Source organism: Myxocyprinus asiaticus, chromosome 4 (assembly GCF_019703515.2).
Source record: "Myxocyprinus asiaticus isolate MX2 ecotype Aquarium Trade chromosome 4, UBuf_Myxa_2, whole genome shotgun sequence".
NCBI classification, from domain to species: Eukaryota; Metazoa; Chordata; class Actinopteri; order Cypriniformes; family Catostomidae; genus Myxocyprinus; species Myxocyprinus asiaticus.
Genome location: NC_059347.1, coordinates 241,339 through 263,636, shown reverse-complemented (window position 1 = coordinate 263,636; position 22,298 = coordinate 241,339). Strand labels below are relative to the sequence as shown.

The window sequence follows — 22,298 nt, the reverse complement described above, 5'->3', positions numbered from 1 at the left end:
GCCCGTCTGACTTTATTATGGACCTTGAATGCAACACTTACTGAAGAGCACCCTCTCCTGGACCTCCACCGTAACACTTACTGAAGAGCACCCTCTCCTCACCCGTCTGACTTTATTATGGACCTCCACTGCAACACTTAATGAAAAGCACCCTCTCCTCACCCGTCTGACTTTATTATGGACCTCCACTGCAACACTTACTGAAGAGCACCCTCTCCTCGCCCGTCTGACTTTATTATGGACCTCCACTGCAACACTTACTGAAGAGCACCCTCTCCTCGCCCGTCTGACTTTATTATGGACCTCCACTGCAACACTTACTGAAGAGCACCCTCTCCTCGCCCGCCTGCCTCCACTGCAACACTGACTGAAGAGCACCCTCTCCTCACCCTCCTGACTTTATTATGGACCTCCACTGCAACACTTACTGAAGAGCACCCTCTCCTCGCCCGTCTGACTTTATTATGGACCTCCACTGCAACACTTACTGAAGAGCACCCTCTCCTCGCCCGTCTGACTTTATTATGGACCTCCACTGCAACACTTACTGAAGAGCACCCTCTCCTCACCTGTCTGACTTTATTATGGACCTCCACTGCAACACTTACTGAAGAACACACTCTCCTCACCCTCCTGACTTTATTATTGAGCTTTCTGTTAATAAAAGACATTTATCTCCTCTGCTCTTGGGTCCTGTTTCCCAGCTCTCTGACACGTTTGGCTAAGAAATGCTTAAACTACTTAATTAGATTAAGATGGATTCACTTAATAAAGTCTTCCTTTGAAATTACATTTAAAACTGCTTATTTGCATTAAATTAGATTCACTCAATTATGTCTTCATTTTTATTTTATTTTATTCATTTATTTATCAGGGACCATGCACAAAAAACATTAATCTCACAAGAGAAGAGATGCTTTGCACCAGATTTAGCTACTAGCTAATTTCCATCTGCAGTCTCTGGGCAGGTAAATAAAATACTATAAATAAAAAACATGCAAATACATGTACATACATACACACATATACATTAACAGTAAAATACTAACATCGTACAAAATTAAGGATGACAATTTGAAGTCCTAAAAGCCCATTTTTAACATTTCTGGAGAACGTATAAAAATCTACACACATTTTAAGATCATCGGGTAGCTTATTCCATTCTTTAATTGCCTTGTATGAAAAAGCAGATTGTGCAAATGGGTTGTTGACATGACATGGCATTTTCACTGTCACACAAGATAAAAATTAATAAATAGTATTGTCATCATTTAAAAATACATTAAATGATTAAACATTTCTTTGCTTTACATCGACCTGTTATTATACAAACTGCATTGTCATTAGATTTTTTAAATTTTTTGAGCTAAATCACAAAATTGTCCTATGGTGTGACTGTCTCAAGCAAGGTTCAATAAATTCTAACTTTTATAAATTAAAAAGAAAAGCATAAAAATGTTGATAAATACCACTGGCATAATTTTACAAGTGTCTGTTTTAGTAAATGGCAATTAGTTTTTTTTTTACATCCATATATTTCTAAAAGCATAGGAAGTTGATACATTTTGTCACTGAAAACCACGTCCTCTGGTGTGACACCATATCCTCATTTTAAATTGGGCAATTCCACAGACACTTTATTTAGTTTCTATAACCCCATTCAAGGTCATGTTTCTGAAGCCCCCTGTTAAGGCCAGGACATGTGCACATGGTAAGTTTTTGTCTCTAAATTGTTCAAATATTTAACTTGTTTCAAAGCTCTAAAAGTGTTTACATTGTGTTGTCCTTTGGTGTGACACCCCTAAATTATATATATTTTTTTTTTTACTAAAAATTATGTTAAACTGCATAATTATGGAACATTTTGCAAATGTGTCTTGCTAATTGCTAATGACATGTTAGCTAAGAATAGCAAGGTCATTAACTCACACAAAAGGCTGAAACATCCTTTGGTGTGACAGAAAATGTCCTCTGGTGTGACACCACCTCATCTGTCACACCAGAGGACAAGGTCTATTAAAGAAGCATTTTAAATAATTAAATAAAACGTAACTCATTTTTTTTTTTTTTTTTTGACCATATTCAGTGTTTTAATTCCAATAATTAAACTACTTTCTGCTGTTTTTGCAGAACATTTGTACTGTTATAGTGATGATATGATGTATGATGTTACTGCTATTCATTGTCATGACAATAAATAGTTATAAAAGTTAATTAACAGAGGTTCGGGAGTAGCATGCCAATTTTAATCTGACAAATCACAGCCCGCGAGCAGGAGTATATAAGCCGCAGCTTACCTGCTTCCCGTGACAGATTTTCTTGGCATCCCACCTCCTCCCCATCTCCACCTATTTTCAAATATTCACTATTCATCTAAGGGTACGTTTACACGACAACGATGTACTAAAAATGGAAAAGTTTTTTGAAAAGTTTCGCGTACAGATGACAACGCTGTCAAAACGATCCCCGTTCACATGGATCCGCGAAAACGACTAAAAACGGTGTATTATGCATGCCAGGCCAGTAGTTGCCGATGTCACTTTGTAAAGAAACACTACGCGCCTGCGCACATAAGCATTCTTCCACAGAGCGGTGAATACAAACAATGAAGATGGCGATCGCTGGTCGTAGTAGTGATGCAGTAAATCTACAATTTGCTGGAGAAGCATCAATAAACTCAAAATCTTGAGCAGCACAAACACAGTCCTGTAGTCCGCCATTGTAGTTTTGAATGTCTTGCGCCTTGTTTTGAAGTACTCGCACGCATGCCTATAGACTGAACACGTAATACGAGTGCGCATGACGTCATTGTTTTCACAAATTCCTGTTTTTGTATGTTTACACGGAGACGGTAAAGGCATCGTTTTCAAAAGTTTGCACTTTGAAACCCGTTTTGAAAAGTTTGCGTTTTCAGGCCCCAAAACGCCGTTGTCGTGTAAACGAACAGCCAAAATGCATAAAAACGTTCCATTTTTAGTTGAAAACATTGTTGTGTAAACGACCCCCAAGTAAGTAAGGTCCGGGGGGGGGGATTGGTGTAATCAGGACTCAAGTCGAGTCTCGAGCTCCGAGCCCTCCAATATCGGACAGCAGGCCAAATATGCTTTACTCTATTGAAGATTACATTTACATGCATACTACTGAAGTATAAAATGTGGTCCTTCATTTTTGGATTCTTTCATTTTTGGACAGAAAGAATTGAGGGAGAAAAATGATTGGGAGAGAGAGAACACGAAAATATAGAGAGAAAATTAACAGGGATCCACACAGAAGGGAGGAGATCCTAAGAGAACGATAAAAAAAGTAAATGTTTGAAAAATGCAACAATTATGTTTAAAAATTTCAATCATCTTTCATTCAGTTAAATAAAAATGCTTGAATGTAATGCATCTTATTTCTCTTTAATCCAACAACTACCATTTCTGTCCTTTAGTGTGACACACATAAAAGAACCAAAAATTTATTTTTTAACTCAAAATATTTTTTTAAGAAACTGTTGAATATTGCATTAGGGTAGATATAATCATAACTCATCTTAAACTGGTGTAATTTTCAACATTTTTGAAAGGATGACAGCAAATTTTGAGGGGGGGGGGGGGGGAGATATAAATCTCTCTTATGCTCTTTGTATATTAACTTACTTTTTTTTTTTTCATTTTTGTTATGTCACACCATAGGACACATTTACAGTACAGTTCAGTGAAAATGTTCAAAAAACAGTGAAAGAATTGACCAAGTTTGTGACCCCTTATATTTTCTTAAATATCAGTCTTTACACTACATAAATGGATGTTTTTTAATTTTTTTATTGTGCTTTACAAAACAAATAGCTTTTTACTGCATATTTGTCAACTACCCAAATGCAGAATTTATTTTAGGAATTCTGCAATCTCTCCGTGCAGTAGATCTAGAAGCCCTTGTCATCTGTTCTGAGCAAAGATGTACAAATCTTTTAAAAGGGGGAGGAGCAATGTTATGAACTATTTTAAAAACAAACCTATCATTTAAATAGACAATTAAATTTTCATAGCTTAATAACCTGTATTTACTTAATATACCACAATGATGGAACAGCCAAGATCTCCTATCTAATACTTTTATAGCCTGTTTATAAAGTGATATAATGGGCTTTAAAGTTATCTCGTTTGCTTGCGATCAACAAGAAATACAGTATGTAATATGGGAAAATATCATTGCATTCAAATAAACCCATGATGCCTCGTAAGTAAGAGAGTTTCTAACATGTCTAAACATCGCTATATTATATTTCAATGTATTACTCATTTTTTTAATGTTTTTTTAAAAGAAAGAGTTGAATCCAAGATAACCCCTAAATATTTCACTTATTGTACATTATTTAACTTCTGACCATCAACATAAACATACGGAAGAGCTCTTGGTTTACATGTCTTATTTTAATAATACATGGTTACTGTATGAAAGTTGTTAAGGTGCAGTTCTTAAACTATGTGGCAACCGCTACAGATTGTCTAGGCAGAACAATGTCCACAAAGTTCTTTACTGTTCCCATTTGATTCATACATCAGTATCAGTGTGGTTCTATAAATGAACAATAATAACAATAATGAATATAGATACGATCATAAGACAGAATCAGTAATAACTGAACAATATAAAGTAATAATGCAACAACATAAAGATAAGGACATATTTATATAAGTCCAGCAGATGTAAATTTCCTTAGGTTTATACACATGTTCACTTTAAATCAACTATCAGTTAAAGCAGAATTAAATATTTCTATATAAAATTCAAACAGTTGCATTTAAAGCTTTATTCAGCGTGTTTTATGCTGAAATGAATGTGTAATTGAGATTACGTGCTCATTGACTACTTCAAAGGAATAAGCGAACATTTAGTATTGCAATATAACGTAACAGTAATTCAATCCAACAATAGATGCATGAAAAAAGTATTTAACTACATACTTTTAAGATGTACGCACATAGTATGAACAAAACTCCATTAGAAATGGACCTGATCAGCACGGAGATCAATACAAAACAACTTCGGTACATGTCTGGACATGAACAGTCTTTGACTGACATTCAGTTCTGCTGACTTAAACCAATCAAATTACAGAAATAAGAGTCACGTGATTCAGAGATAATATACATGTAAGTGCAATCAAATAAATGTCCAGCGGAGGGCACCAGCGTTATTAAAGCTTGGCCTTTTGTACAGTTACAGTTTTTTGAGTATTCAGTGTAAGATCTGAGGACTTAAGCCAAAGTGAAACTTTTTGCATTATACATGAGAGCTTTGTTGCTACTTGATCAGCATTACTACCACATGCATATATGACAGCATCATCTGCATACATCAAAATACCTACATCATCACACACAGATGGAAGATCATATATATACAGGCTAAATAACAGTGGCCCCAGTATTGATCCTAGAGGGACTCCCGAATTACATGATTTGGGTTGAGATAATGTATTGTTAACCTTAACACACTGAGTACGTTCCATCAGATAAGATTTGATCCAATTTAACACACTAGAAGATAATCCATAATTCAATAATTTAGTAAGAAGTATGGAATGGTTAACTGTGTCAAAGGCTTTTTGATACAGAGAGACGGAGACCCACCGACAAAAGATTTTCCGCATTGCGATTCAAGTTGGTAATACACTTAATCGCTCCACTTGCTTGTACAATTCCGTAACTGGACGAAAGCAACTCACAACACCCGACGCTGCAGCTCCAGTCAGTCAGATTCTGGCAGGGATTCCAATTTCGGCACAACACCTGGTTAAGCCCTGGGCTAGTTTATGAATGCTAGTTTACAGCTCTACACAGATTAACTAACGGCATAATAAGCTAATTAATATTCATGAGCAACGCCCCTAAATATTCACCCAAGACCCAGAATGTTGCAAACTACCACCATACAGTATTTGATCACAGAAGACTTGCCAATGACACATATGATGAAGCAAATAAAGAACAAATAGTAAATACATCAGCCCTTGAATGGCCATTAGTATGAATGTAACACAGACAGAAATAATTTTCTTTAGTCTGCGGAATACATAAAAAAATAGCCCACGCCAGTGAGGATAAGTACATTTACCATGCAATCATGTTAAAACTACTAAAACAGTCAAGCAGAGATCTACATACAATTAAATGTCACTCACCACTATCATCAAACCACTTAAAGTGCCCTCTTCATGGTCCTCTTTGAAGCAACCCCTCAAATGAATATTTGAAACCCAAAAGGTGCAGGAGATCATTGTGCTGTTAGAGTTGTGCTGTACAGTTTAGTCTGTTACAGTTCACTGACGTCCTCAACTGATTTTGATAAGGCTGAACTCCGAAAACAAACTCTCTCTGGTTTAAAGGTGAATTCAATTATAAACGCTAATTGTATGGAGCCAGTTCAGACCGGTAATGCATATAAATACATATTTTTAGAATGTGAATCAACATCCTCATGTGATGTTTTTCCGATGTTAAAATAATGTCTCTTATCGCAGAGACAATTATAGCCTACTGTAAGTAAGCCATTTGTAGGTTGATTTCCCCCGAATAATGTATTAAAATTCATATTTGCGCTCGTGTACCTTTAGAAAGGGTACTGCCCTAGTGACAAGCACTTTGTACCTTATGAAGGGCAAATTTGTACTCAATATGTCATCAAAAACTACCAACATGATGTTTAATCACATTTATTAAGAAACATGACACATTTAATAATTTGACAAAGCAGTCTGTATCAATAATTCACTTACACATCATGTCATGTATACTCAGACTGACAGATTAAGACTGTAGCTTGACTAGGCAAAAACAGTAGTTCAGTTGTAGCTCGATTATGACTGCCCATGTAAACAGTCATTGTAGTGAGGCAAACTTGTGTAGATTCACCGTGCATGAGACATCAATAATTGATGTTTCGATTTTCATGAGGGCAGTATCCAAATCTGAACACATTCGTTGCAGTCAACAAGTTAAGAGCAGTTAACAGTTACAACGTTTAAGTGAGGGATATGGACCTGTGAAAGGAGAGGTGACTTTTGAAGAGGATAATTGGCTTGCTAACTTCAGGATGTGAAGGGAAACATTTAACATGCTTTGTGGTCTTTTACACCCTAGGCATGCCCATCAAGACACATTCAATACCTGTTGAGAAGTGCATTCGTTGTTTTATTGTCACAACACCCTGACATTTTACTATTCATGTCGCATGACGAGAAACCACATGAAATCTGAAAAAACTTAAATCCAATCGTTCAGATACAGACACATTATTAAATATCTGATTTTAATTGGTGGTTTGGATAGGGAATTGCACAAATCAGATTTCATGTGTTCTTGTTTTTTCAGATTCAGATTGCAAAAAACTAAATGGATGTCAGTTGGATAGATAAAAAAAATCTGATTTTTTTTCTGCTTGTGGAGACATTCTGTTCAAAAGATCTAACATTCACAAGTACCATGATTTAAAACTTAATCCATATAAAAGTATTATAAAAAATACTTAGACAATCAGTAGGCCTAATCACATAATATTAATTTAAGCGGCACAAGCAAACATATGCTTGATTTATTTATTTTATCTCCATGACAACCAGCATGAATAGTAAATAATAACCCCTTTCTTACCTCATGCAGCAAAATCTAGCGCTTGAACCAGTATCATATGAGGTCGTCACAGACGATGTCAGATCTTAAGATGACCTAAAATCCAGCGCTTGAACCAGCATCATATGAGGTCGTAAAAGACGATGTCAGATCTTTAGATGACCTAAAATCCAGCGCTTGAACCAGCATCATATGAGGTCGTAAAAGACGATGTCAGATCTTTAGATGACCTAAAATCCAGCGCTTGAACCAGCATCATATGAGGTCGTAAAAGACGATGTCAGATCTTTAGATGACCTAAAATCCAGCGCTTGAACCAGCATCATATGAGGTCGTCACAGACGATGTCAGATCTTAAGGTGACCTAAAATCCAGCGCTTGAACCAGCATCATATGAGGTCGTCACAGACGATGTCAGATCTTTAGGTGACCTAAAATCCAGCGCTTGAACCAGCATCATATGAGGTCGTCAAAGACGATGTCAGATCTTTAGATGACCTAAAATCCAGCGCTTGAACCAGCATCATATGAGGTCGTCACAGACGATGTCAGATCTTAAGATGACCTAAAATCCAGCGCTTGAACCAGCATCATATGAGGTCGTCACAGACGATGTCAGATCTTAAGATGACCTAAAATCCAGCGCTTGAACCAGCATCATATGAGGTCGTCACAGACGATGTCAGATCTTTAGGTGACCTAAAATCCAGCGCTTGAACCAGCATCATATGAGGTCGTCACAGACGATGTCAGATCTTTAGGTGACCTAAAATCCAGCGCTTGAACCAGCATCATATGAGGTCGTCACAGACGATGTCAGATCTTTAGGTGACCTAAAATCCAGCGCTTGAACCAGCATCATATGAGGTCGTCACAGACGATGTCAGATCTTTAGGTGACCTAAAATCCAGCGCTTGAACCAGCATCATATGAGGTCGTCAAAGACGATGTCAGATCTTTAGGTGACCTAAAATCCAGCTCTTGAACCAGCATCATATGAGGTCGTCAAAGACGATGTCAGATCTTTAGGTGACCTAAAATCCAGCGCTTGAACCAGCATCATATGAGGTCGTCACAGACGATGTCAGATCTTAAGATGACCTAAAATCCAGCGCTTGAACCAGCATCATATGAGGTCGTCACAGACGATGTCAGATCTTAAGATGACCTAAAATCCAGCGCTTGAACCAGCATCATATGAGGTCGTCACAGACGATGTCAGATCTTAAGATGACCTAAAATCCAGCGCTAGAACCAGCATCATATGAGGTCGTCACAGACGATGTCAGATCTTTAGTTGAACTAAAATCCAGCGCTTGAACCAGCATCATATGAGGTCGTCAAAGACGATGTCAGATCTTTAGGTGACCTAAAATCCAGCGATTGAACCAGCATCATATGAGGTCGTCAAAGACGATGTCAGATCTTTAGATGACCTAAAATCCAGCGCTTGAACCAGCATCATATGAGGTCGTCACAGACGATGTCAGATCTTAAGGTGACCTAAAATCCAGCGCTTGAACCAGCATCATATGAGGTCGTCACAGACGATGTCAGATCTTAAGGTGACCTAAAATCCAGCGCTTGAACCAGCATCATATGAGGTCGTCAAAGACGATGTCAGATCTTTAGATGACCTAAAATCCAGCGCTTGAACCAGCATCATATGAGGTCGTCACAGACGATGTCAGATCTTAAGATGACCTAAAATCCAGCGCTTGAACCAGCATCATATGAGGTCGTCACAGACGATGTCAGATCTTAAGATGACCTAAAATCCAGCGCTTGAACCAGCATCATATGAGGTCGTCACAGACGATGTCAGATCTTTAGGTGACCTAAAATCCAGCGCTTGAACCAGCATCATATGAGGTCGTCACAGACGATGTCAGATCTTTAGGTGACCTAAAATCCAGCGCTTGAACCAGCATCATATGAGGTCGTCACAGACGATGTCAGATCTTTAGGTGACCTAAAATCCAGCGCTTGAACCAGCATCATATGAGGTCGTCACAGACGATGTCAGATCTTTAGGTGACCTAAAATCCAGCGCTTGAACCAGCATCATATGAGGTCGTCAAAGACGATGTCAGATCTTTAGGTGACCTAAAATCCAGCGCTTGAACCAGCATCATATGAGGTCGTCAAAGACGATGTCAGATCTTAAGGTGACCTAAAATCCAGCGCTTGAACCAGCATCATATGAGGTCGTCAAAGACGATGTCAGATCTTTAGGTGACCTAAAATCCAGCGCTTGAACCAGCAACATATGAGGTCGTCAAAGACGATGTCAGATCTTTAGGTGACCTAAAATCCAGCGCTTGAACCAGCATCATATGAGGTCGTCACAGACGATGTCAGATATTAAGATGACCTAAAATCCAGCGCTTGAACCAGCATCATATGAGGTCGTCACAGACGATGTCAGATCTTAAGATGACCTAAAATCCAGCGCTAGAACCAGCATCATATGAGGTCGTCACAGACGATGTCAGATCTTTAGTTGACCTAAAATCCAGCGCTTGAACCAGCATCATATGAGGTCGTCAAAGACGATGTCAGATCTTTAGGTGACCTAAAATCCAGCGCTTGAACCAGCATCATATGAGGTCGTCACAGACGATGTCAGATCTTAAGATGACCTAAAATCCAGCGCTTGAACCAGCATCATATGAGGTCGTCACAGACGATGTCAGATCTTAAGATGACCTAAAATCCAGCGCTTGAACCAGCATCATATGAGGTCGTCACAGACGATGTCAGATCTTAAGATGACCTAAAATCCAGCGCTTGAACCAGCATCATATGAGGTCGTCACAGACGATGTCAGATCTTTAGGTGACCTAAAATCCAGCGCTTGAACCAGCATCATATGAGGTCGTCACAGACGATGTCAGATCTTAAGATGACCTAAAATCCAGCGCTTGAACCAGCATCATATGAGGTCGTCACAGACGATGTCAGATCTTTAGGTGACCTAAAATCCAGCGCTTGAACCAGCATCATATGAGGTCGTCAAAGACGATGTCAGATCTTTAGGTGACCTAAAATCCAGCGCTTGAACCAGCATCATATGAGGTCGTCAAAGACGATGTCAGATCTTTAGGTAACCAAAAATCCAGCGCTTGAACCAGCATCATATGAGGTCGTCGACGATGTCAGATCTTTAGGTGACCAAAAATCCAGCGCTTGAACCAGAATCATATGAGGTCGTCAAAGACGATGTCAGATCTTTAGGTGACCTAAAATCCAGCGCTTGAACCAGCATCATATGAGGTCGTCAAAGACGATGTCAGATCTTTAGGTGACCTAAAATCCAGCGCTTGAACCAGCATCATATGAGGTCGTCAAAGACGATGTCAGATCTTTAGGTGACCAAAAATCCAGCGCTTGAACCAGCATCATATGAGGTCGTCGACGATGTCAGATCTTTAGGTGACCAAAAATCCAGCGCTTGAACCAGCATCATATGAGGTCGTCAAAGACGATGTCAGATCTTTAGGTGACCTAAAATCCAGCGCTTGAACCAGCATCATATGAGGTCGTCAAAGACGATGTCAGATCTTTAGGTGACCTAAAATCCAGCGCTTGAACCAGCATCATATGAGGTCGTCAAAGACGATGTCAGATCTTAAGGTGACCTAAAATCCAGCGCTTGAACCAGCATCATATGAGGTCGTCACAGACGATGTCAGATCTTAAGGTGACCTAAAATCCAGCGCTTGAACCAGAATCATATGAGGTCGTCACAGACGATGTCAGATCTTAAGATGACCTAAAATCCAGCGCTTGAACCAGCATCATATGAGGTCGTCACAGACGATGTCAGATCTTTAGATGACCTAAAATCCAGCGCTTGAACCAGCATCATATGAGGTCGTCACAGACGATGTCAGATCTTTAGATGACCTAAAATCCAGCGCTTGAACCAGCATCATATGAGGTCGTCACAGACGATGTCAGATCTTTAGATGACCTAAAATCCAGCGCTTGATCCAGCATCATATGAGGTCGTCACAGACGATGTCAGATCTTTAGATGACCTAAAATCCAGCGCTTGAACCAGCATCATATGAGGTCGTCACAGACGATGTCAGATCTTAAGATGACCTAAAATCCAGCGCTTGAACCAGCATCATATGAGGTCGTCACAGACGATGTCAGATCTTTAGATGACCTAAAATCCAGCGCTTGAACCAGCATCATATGAGGTCGTCAAAGACGATGTCAGATCTTTAGATGACCTAAAATCCAGCGCTTGAACCAGCATCATATGAGGTCGTCAAAGACGATGTCAGATCTTTAGATGACCTAAAATCCAGCGCTTGAACCAGCATCATATGAGGTCGTCAAAGACGATGTCAGATCTTTAGATGACCTAAAATCCAGCGCTTGAACCAGCATCATATGAGGTCATCACAGACGATGTCAGATCTTTAGAAGACCAAAAATAAAGCGCTTGAACCAGCATCATATGAGGTCGTCACAGACGATGTCAGATCTTAAGATGACCAAAAATCCAGCGCTTGAACCAGCATCATATGAGGTCGTCACAGACGATGTCAGATCTTTAGATGACCAAAAATCCAGCGCTTGAACCAGCATCATATGAGGTCGTCACAGACGATGTCAGATCTTTAGATGACCTAAAATCCAGCACTTGAACCAGCATCATATGAGGTCGTCACAGACGATGTCAGATCTTTAGATGACCTAAAATCCAGCGCTTGAACCAGCATCATATGAGGTCGTCACAGACGATGTCAGATCTTTAGATGACCTAAAATCCAGCGCTTGAACCAGCATCATATGAGGTCGTCAAAGACGATGTCAGATCTTTAGATGACCTAAAATCCAGCGCTTGAACCAGCATCATATGAGGTCGTCAAAGACGATGTCAGATCTTTAGATGACCTAAAATCCAGCGCTTGAACCAGCATCATATGAGGTCGTCAAAGACGATGTCAGATCTTTAGATGACCTAAAATCCAGCGCTTGAACCAGCATCATATGAGGTCGTCACAGACGATGTCAGATCTTTAGATGACCTAAAATCCAGCGCTTGAACCAGCATCATATAAGGTCGTCACAGACGATGTCAGATCTTTAGATGACCTAAAATCCAGCGCTTGAACCAGCATCATATGAGGTCGTCACAGACGATGTCAGATCTTTAGATGACCTAAAATCCAGCGCTTGAACCAGCATCATATGAGGTCGTCACAGACGATGTCAGATCTTTAGATGACCTAAAATCCAGCGCTTGAACCAGCATCATATGAGGTCGTCACAGACGATGTCAGATCTTTAGATGACCTAAAATCCAGCGCTTGAACCAGCATCATATGAGGTCGTCACAGACGATGTCAGATCTTTAGATGACCTAAAATCCAGCGCTTGAACCAGCATCATATGAGGTCGTCACAGACGATGTCAGATCTTTAGATGACCAAAAATAAAGCGCTTGAACCAGCATCATATGAGGTCGTCACAGACGATGTCAGATCTTAAGATGACCAAAAATAAAGCGCTTGAACCAGCATCATATGAGGTCGTCACAGACGATGTCAGATCTTTAGATGACCAAAAATCCAGCGCTTGAACCAGCATCATATGAGGTCGTCACAGACGATGTCAGATCTTTAGATGACCTAAAATCCAGCGCTTGAACCAGCATCATATGAGGTCGTCACAGACGATGTCAGATCTTTCGATGACCTAAAATCCAGCGCTTGAACCAGCATCATATGAGGTCGTCACAGACGATGTCAGATCTTTAGATGACCTAAAATCCAGCGCTTGAACCAGCATCATATGAGGTCGTCACAGACGATGTCAGATCTTTAGATGACCTAAAATCCAGCGCTTGAACCAGCATCATATGAGGTCGTCACAGACGATGTCAGATCTTTAGATGACCTAAAATCCAGCGCTTGAACCAGCATCATATGAGGTCGTCACAGACGATGTCAGATCTTTAGATGACCTAAAATCCAGCGCTTGAACCAGCATCATATGAGGTCGTCACAGACGATGTCAGATCTTTAGATGACCAAAAATAAAGCGCTTGAACCAGCATCATATGAGGTCGTCACAGACGATGTCAGATCTTAAGATGACCAAAAATAAAGCGCTTGAACCAGCATCATATGAGGTCGTCACAGACGATGTCAGATCTTTAGATGACCAAAAATCCAGCGCTTGAACCAGCATCATATGAGGTCGTCACAGACGATGTCAGATCTTTAGATGACCTAAAATCCAGCGCTTGAACCAGCATCATATGAGGTCGTCACAGATGATGTCAGATCTTTAGATGACCAAAAATCCAGCGCTTGAACCAGCATCATATGAGGTCGTCACAGACGATGTCAGATCTTTAGATGACCTAAAATCCAGCGCTTGAACCAGCATCATATGAGGTCGTCACAGACGATGTCAGATCTTAAGATGACCAAAAATCCAGCGCTTGAACCAGCATCATATGAGGTCGTCACAGACGATGTCAGATCTTTCGGTGACCTAAAATCCAGCGCTTGAACCAGCATCATATGAGGTCGTCACAGACGATGTCAGATCTTAAGGTGACCTAAAATCCAGCGCTTGAACCAGCATCATATGAGGTCGTCACAGACGATGTCAGATCTTTCGGTGACCTAAAATCCAGCGCTTGAACCAGCATCATATGAGGTCGTCACAGACGATGTCAGATCTTTAGATGACCTAAAATCCAGCGCTTGAACCAGCATCATATGAGGTCGTCACAGACGATGTCAGATCTTTAGATGACCTAAAATCCAGCGCTTGAACCAGCATCATATGAGGTCGTCACAGACGATGTCAGATCTTTAGATGACCTAAAATCCAGCGCTTGAACCAGCATCATATGAGGTCGTCACAGACGATGTCAGATCTTTAGATGACCAAAAATCCAGCGCTTGAACCAGCATCATATGAGGTCGTCACAGACGATGTCAGATCTTTAGATGACCTAAAATCCAGCGCTTGAACCAGCATCATATGAGGTCGTCACAGACGATGTCAGATCTTAAGATGACCAAAAATCCAGCGCTTGAACCAGCATCATATGAGGTCGTCACAGACGATGTCAGATCTTTCGGTGACCTAAAATCCAGCGCTTGAACCAGCATCATATGAGGTCGTCACAGACGATGTCAGATCTTAAGGTGACCTAAAATCCAGCGCTTGAACCAGCATCATATGAGGTCGTCACAGACGATGTCAGATCTTTAGGTGACCTAAAATCCAGCGCTTGAACCAGCATCATATGAGGTCGTCACAGACGATGTCAGATCTTTAGGTGACCTAAAATCCAGCGCTTGAACCAGCATCATATGAGGTCGTCACAGATGATGTCAGATCTTTAGGTGACCTAAAATCCAGCGCTTGAACCAGCATCATATGAGGTCGTCACAGACGATGTCAGATCTTTAGGTGACCTAAAATCCAGCGCTTGAACCAGCATCATATGAGGTCGTCACAGACGATGTCAGATCTTAAGATGACCTAAAATCCAGCGCTTGAACCAGCATCATATGAGGTCGTCAAAGACGATGTCAGATCTTTAGATGACCTAAAATCCAGCGCTTGAACCAGCATCATATGAGGTCGTCACAGACGATGTCAGATCTTTAGATGACCTAAAATCCAGCGCTTGAACCAGCATCATATGAGGTCGTCACAGACGATGTCAGATCTTTAGATGACCTAAAATCCAGCACTTGAAGCAGCATCATATGAGGTCGTCACAGACGATGTCAGATCTTTAGATGACCTAAAATCCAGCGCTTGAACCAGCATCATATGAGGTCGTCAAAGACGATGTCAGATCTTTAGCTGACCTAAAATCCAGCGCTTGAACCAGCATCATATGAGGTCGTCACAGACGATGTCAGATCTTAAGATGACATAAAATCCAACGAGAAGTGCCTTTTTCACTTGTTTAAAACATGTGTCTAGTGAACTTTATTTTCACCAAAGTCAAATCAGTGCATGGATATAAAAAATAATATAGATATTTGGGCGATTAAATTGCACTAATCACGTGGGATATGTTTTAGTCTCATCACCCGGTGCAGCTATTACCACACAGATGAATGCTGTTTAGAGTTTATATCTGCTTATTCATTACCTGAGTTATATGAAGTCATATGAATGAACTTGAATCAATGTAAAATATCAATAAAATAACTTATTCATGAGAATCACAATATATCGAAATGATTTAATTGGCACAGCCCTAATATAGTATATAGTATATAGTATACAACAGAGTTGTGTGCATGTTGTTGCATTGTACTTGATGTTTAGTGTCATTGATTTGATTAATATGAGATGAACAGACCATCTCAGACCCCATCTGTAAATTAAGTCACAGCTGGAGGGGTTGCTAACACTGATGCATGTCCTTTAGTGCCCTTTATTTGTGACTATATTCACAATGACTGGAACAAATGAGTCAACATTATAAATATCAATGATACTGACAAAATAGTAAAAATCAGTGGCTGAATTATGTCTGGTCAAATGAACATTTGTATAGTCTTTCCTCCTAAGGTTTCTTCCTCTTCTAAAGGAGTTGTATCTTTGCCACTGTCACCTTTGGCTTGCTCATTGCAGTTTGTAAGGCACTATACATTATACAGCTGCTTCTGAACAAAATATATTATACAAATCTCCATATATGTCCATGGCTAGGTGTGCATTACACAGTTTTTATGCACGACCTGGAGGCAAAGAACCATCTCACGTGAAGCCCCTTACTTACATAAACCATGGTATAAATTGAATTGTTACTCCAATCAGCATGCTACAACTCTTTCTAAATATTGTAAATGTTCTACACATGAAATGTTAAGCAGTAGTCAAGCATTGTAGGCTAAAGATAAAGATGCTCTCTGCAAAATAACAATTGTGAACCACACCTAGAAATATAATAAACAGGTAGAATTGCAGTCAGGATATTGATCCTAAAAATGTTACATTTAACTGTTTCCTGTATTACAGAGTGATGGATCACACTTGATGACAAAAAAACACTGATTTGAAGACTGCTGTGCAAGATGGGTTACGCTTTATGGGTTCTCGTTTATTTCAAGTAAGATTATGGTAAAGTCAGACAAATCATTTAGAGCATTATTAAAATGTCTATTCACAAACTGTTTTCTCTGAGTACCCTTTGTGTTTAATCAGATGTCTTCTGTTCTGTGTGTAAACTAATTAAAGCAATTAAGTGTTTGTGTCCCCCTCCTCAATACCACTAATAAAACTGTACAAAAATAAACACCATTATAGATATTGGCTCAGATGCTCTACATCTCTTTGGTTGAATAATTGCTCATTTTTACTCTTAACACCCACAAAACCATGTGTCTGTATGTGACAGAGAGAGAGATTGCTGTTTGAGTAAAAATAATTAGCAATATCTCTAAAATAAAGGTATGGCTTTTCAATAAAGTGGCATTAAAATGCAATAACACATACTTAAACTCATTCAGCCATTTAGACCTTTCTGTGTGAATGTGCTTATGAGACAGAAAGTGTTTTATTCTTAAAAACAATTTTATTTTGTATTTTCCCAACAGTTCAGAAGGTTACAGCTTTGGTAATATCTTGATTCGATTAGAGGAGTTATTTGCAGGGAAAATAAGGTTTATTTAGAAATTATTGTTTTTGTTTTACACATACATGGGGTAAAAAAAAAAAAAAAAAAGCCAAACTCACCAGAATATGATGGCTTTTATTCAATGCTTTCCAAACTAGTAAATAATAATAATAAAGACAAGAATGTGGCAAAAAAGCACAGCCAATGAACTGTGAGCAAATGATCCATGCTTTACTCATGTGTGCAGGTGATATATGTTTTTTTGCATTTTCATTTAAAATAAATGGATAACTCATATACAGTTGCTGAAGTTTAGCACGGAGGTCACAACCGATTGCTGGTCTGTGTGCTGCTTGTGTGGCAGCTACAAAACTGGATTTCAAGACTGATGTCAACTTCATCAAATAGACGTCGTTTAGAGGTAGAACAGACAGCTCATTTAACAACTAAAAACGGCCATTAAATGAGATCTACAGACAATCAAAATGAGAGCATAAAAACACAATCCGATCATTTCCAGATGAAACGCTCTTTCTCAGACGTCTCCGTGATATACGTGTGCTATCTGGGCATGTTGCACGAAGAAATAGATCAGCTTCTTTCAGCTCGTTGTTGAAAACTCATTTTTATTGGTGCATTTCTACTTGTGCTGACTGACAGGATGACAAAGAGCACATGACGTCATTTCCATGGTAACCAGATACATTTCAGCTGATGTAATGAAAGACTAGAATGAAAATATCATCAAATCAATCTCTGCAAACGATACCAAAGACAATATCAAGAAGGAAAATTAGGATATTAAATGTCATTAGAAAAAAAATCAGTGAGCCTACCAGCTTTTAATGTCTTATTTGCGGAAGGGTGAATTAAGAGTTTTTAAGACCTGCGGAAACCCTGAAATGATTTCTAGAAAGAGTTTGGAGTTGTGTTGATGTGAGATACAGTGAGTATATTTCACTCATCCAGTTGTGTGTGTGTGTCTCTGATGTTCAGTTTCACACAGATGCGCTGAGGAATCAGGATAAACTGTAAATCCAGCATAGAGGGGTTGAGTGAATGTGGTGATGAATGTGTGTAAGTGTGTGAGTGTGTGTGTGTCAGAGACGCTGTAGAAGGACAGAGTGCCGGCCAGACAGTCCACATACACTCCTACTCTCTTACAGTCGTCTGAAGGGCGACGTATGTCAGTGCTGTTTTTATTGTGCCAGACAGCGAATCTGTCATCAGAGCACCACAGACTCCAGGAGTTTACATTGAATCCAAACACACAGTCATAACTCCCTCCTTTCCTGCTGATTCCTTTATATGACACTGATATACCAGCACCTCCACTCCATTGAGTCTCCCAGTAACAGCGTCCAGTCAGACTCTCTCTACACAGAACCTGATGATGCCAATCAAATCTCTCTGGATGATCCGGATATGACTGACACTCTCTCACACACATCACCTACCTGTTCCCCTCAGACAGAATGAGTTCAGTGTGTGCTGTGTTTGAATCCAGTTTGAGATCACAGAAATCTGAACACAAGAAGAGAAAAAAACACTTATAACACAACAATCACTAAACCTGTGTGTGTGTGTGTGTGTATGTGTGTGTGCACGTGTGTATGAGTGTGTGTGTGTATGTGTGTGTGTGTGTGTGTATGTGTGTGTGTGTGTGTCTGTGTATGTGTGTATGAGTGTGTGTGTGTGTGTGTCTGTGTATGTGTGTATGAGTGTGTGTGTGTGTGTGTGTGTGTGTATGTGTATATGAGTGTGTGTGTGTGTGTGTGTGTATGTGTGTATGAGTGTGTGTGTGTGTGTCTGTGTGTGTGTGTGTGTGTGTGTGTGTGTGTGTGTGTTTGAATCCAGTGTGAGATCAGACATCTGAATACAAGAAGAGAAAAAAACACTTATAACACAACAATCACTAAACCAGTGTGTGTGTGTGTGCGTGTGTGTGTGTGTGTGTTTGAATCCAGTGTGAGATCACAGACATCTGAACATTTTCAGATGTGCATTTTAAGCGTGATTCAAACTTCTTCTGAAACCACTACTCAAAAGTTCAGCTGCCTCTGCGTCACGCACACACTTTAAGAACACGCTAGATGTAAACCCTGATTTTGCGTCAGATCTAGGTGAGAGCTGGCTGTGACGTTAACTGATCGCGTGTGAGAGATGGCTGTATACCATAATATATATTACATTTATACATAAGTACTGCATGATGGTAATGAATTATGTATTATTTTTATATCTGATGTGCTAGCCAATTCAGCCGAAATACTGATGTGCCAAACAACCACAAAATCAATAAGGCAACCAACCCCAATCTCACACTCTCCATAAAAATTTTTGGCCAGCTACTATTGCTTAAGCAGGTTTACAGATTATCAACATAACATATAGTTATCAAATTACCAGAAAATTACTATGTGGCAACCAACCACTGTTGCCGATGAACCACAGTAACCTCATGCTTCCTCATGTGATCACTCAAGACTTAACACAGAGGAAGCGGTCAGGAGGGTGCTTGAGGCGGAATCGTCCCTCAGAATGAGGGCACCCTAGAGAGCAGCGTTTTGAGACTCATGTCCTCACAGTGAGGGCAGTCTGTTCCCATGAGAGTTTCTTTGGTGTGGGTGTGGCAGAGTAATGAGTCGCTCACAGAAACACTTGTGATACAACATCTGTAAAAAGACGCATACACACAAGCGGCTTTTTTATAGAGTGTTTTACATCACTTGGATAGAACATTACATATATATATATATATATATATATATATATATATATATATATATATATATATATATGCAGTATATATAAGTGTTGTAGTACTCCAGATCTGACTTTTTGAAGGTTTCGTCTCGGAATCGACCGCATTTTTACTTGGTCTTATCTCAGTCTCAGACAAAGAGGACTCAGGATTTTATTTCAAGACCGGTCAAGACCACAACTGCGGGGATATCACTAAATTGCCTGAGCATTGTCTGATTTATTTGTTAACATCATTAATGTGATTGGATGTAATACTTCCTGCTTCAAATGTAAGCAATAACTTGTTTCATTTCTAATTTGAAATATTTGTTACTGTGAGGCTGTCACCCCTCCCCGCCCCCCTTCACACGCACTCCAAGAAAGTGAATGCAGGAGACAGGAGAAGAAACTGTGGCTGTCTGAGAGATGTCAGACAAATCTTCTGTAATACAATCTGGCTACCTAAACCAGTGTTTCCTGACCACTGTGCCCACTAGTGTGCCGTGAAAGACTGTCAGGTGTGCCATGGAAAATTATCAAATTCCTCAAAATAAATAAATACAGTTTTTTTCCGTTTTTTTTTTTTTTTTTTTGTGAAGGCATAGAGACAGTAGAAGAGTTTTAAAGTTGCCAATTAAGTATATTTTCCATTACAAAGTATTTTATGCAACCAGTTCAAATATTATGTCCATCATTACATTATTGTTCTAACAAACTCTAGTCCGCTGTCAAACGCAGCTCCTCACATGCCCACAAAATGATGCTTTATCATCACACTTGTAGTAAAAACATTCAGTCAGTGAACCGAATGAATGAACAAAATACAACAGGTGTATTGTTTTACTCAAAGACTAAAAGCTGTTTATTTGTGCACAGCATAGAGTTACAGATGTTATGAACAGATGTGGCTTACTTGTCCCGTTTCTCTCATGAAACATAAAAAGAATATGAGAAACTGTTACATGCAATTACTAAAAGCAAATTCTCCTGTTTTAAACAAGTCCAAAACACCGTGATAAGATGTGTAGATTCTGAGGACTGTAATCTTCACAGAGTGCATTTGACATTAAACTCATGGTACACTTTTTAAAAATGTTTACTTAAAAGTACATTTTAAAACATTACATTATAATATTGTTTCAGTGTGCTTTTTTTATCCCCTTTTTATCCCAGTTTGGCATGCCCAATTCCCAATGTTCACTAAGTCCTTGTGGTAGGGCAGTTGTTCTACAGTCCAGGTGGTGGAGAACAGACCTCAGTTGCCTCCGCTTCTGAGATTGTCAGTCTGCGCATCACGTGGCTTGCTGAGTTCATTACCACGGAGACCTTTTAGTGTGCTTAAAAAAGTTATAATTAATTAGATTTATTAACAAACATACTAAAGCACATTTAAACAAAACAATATATACATGATTATCATTAGTGAGTGTGTTACTCAAATTACATTTCAAGTTAGTACATTTTAAAATGTTGTTTATGATATTTTCAAGAAATATGTGTATGACATTATCTTTTAATGCACTTGAAATACAGTATAAAGTATAATGTTGTATATAATTTGTTGCAGCTTAATATCAGTAGTATTATGATTTTAATGGTGGAGAATTTTATTCAGACAAATAATCTAGTTATTTTTCATTTATCTAATTTATAATGGTTGTTGAATGGGACTAATTCCATTATAAATTTCCTTACATAATAATGTAGAATAAGGACAATTTAAATTAATTCCTAGCTCACACATACTGTTTCCCTACATATAATGGTGGAGGTACGCGGGCACTTTAACCCATCCCGTGTACATTTATACTACCAAATTCGCTACATATTGTTCATAGTTAGTTCATGTTAGTTCATAATGCATTAAAGACTGTTAACATATATAATACATTTTGATTCACAACATATATAGTAAATGTTGAAATTTACTTTAACCAAGATTAACAAATGTTCTAAAGTCTTGTTCATTGTTGGTTCATGTTAACTCGTGTTTTTAACTTATATCCTAAATAAGCCTTATTTTAAAGTGTAACAAAAGTAAAAATATTTTAAAAAACAATAATTCAGTTAAAGATTATTTTAATCAATCGTAAGCCCTATTTTGTGATTTGTCTAATCAAGCATACTCAAAACACAACATTTGTCCAACTAATTTAGATTTTACTAAACCTGCCGTTTATTTATTTCCTTGTTTGAAAAAGTAAATGAATGTCCTTCTTCTCTAAGCCAGCTGGTAATGACTCTCCTTTATTTTTGTTGTATAGAGATTAAGAATGGATTTTCTCTACAGAAGGTATTGTAATCCTTAGTAC

The 22,298-nt window shown here is 38.9% G+C and overlaps 1 long non-coding RNA gene and 1 pseudogene across 8 annotated transcripts; both read left to right on the top strand.

Annotated features, from left to right (window-relative positions):
* The window catches only part of LOC127435276 (protein NLRC3-like), a 431,316-nt pseudogene that overhangs the window by 311,861 nt on the left and 97,157 nt on the right, over nucleotides 1-22,298 (top strand).
* LOC127434407 (uncharacterized) lies at nucleotides 7,865-15,296 on the top strand. 8 transcript variants are annotated; one of them, XR_007896031.1, is made up of 7 exons: nucleotides 7,865-8,550; nucleotides 9,422-9,689; nucleotides 10,092-10,158; nucleotides 10,427-10,493; nucleotides 10,561-10,627; nucleotides 14,843-14,976; nucleotides 15,044-15,296. It is a non-coding gene; the product is annotated as an uncharacterized LOC127434407 (long non-coding RNA). The 8 variants fall into 8 exon arrangements; XR_007896032.1 differs by lacking the exon at nucleotides 10,427-10,493; XR_007896034.1 differs by lacking the exon at nucleotides 10,561-10,627.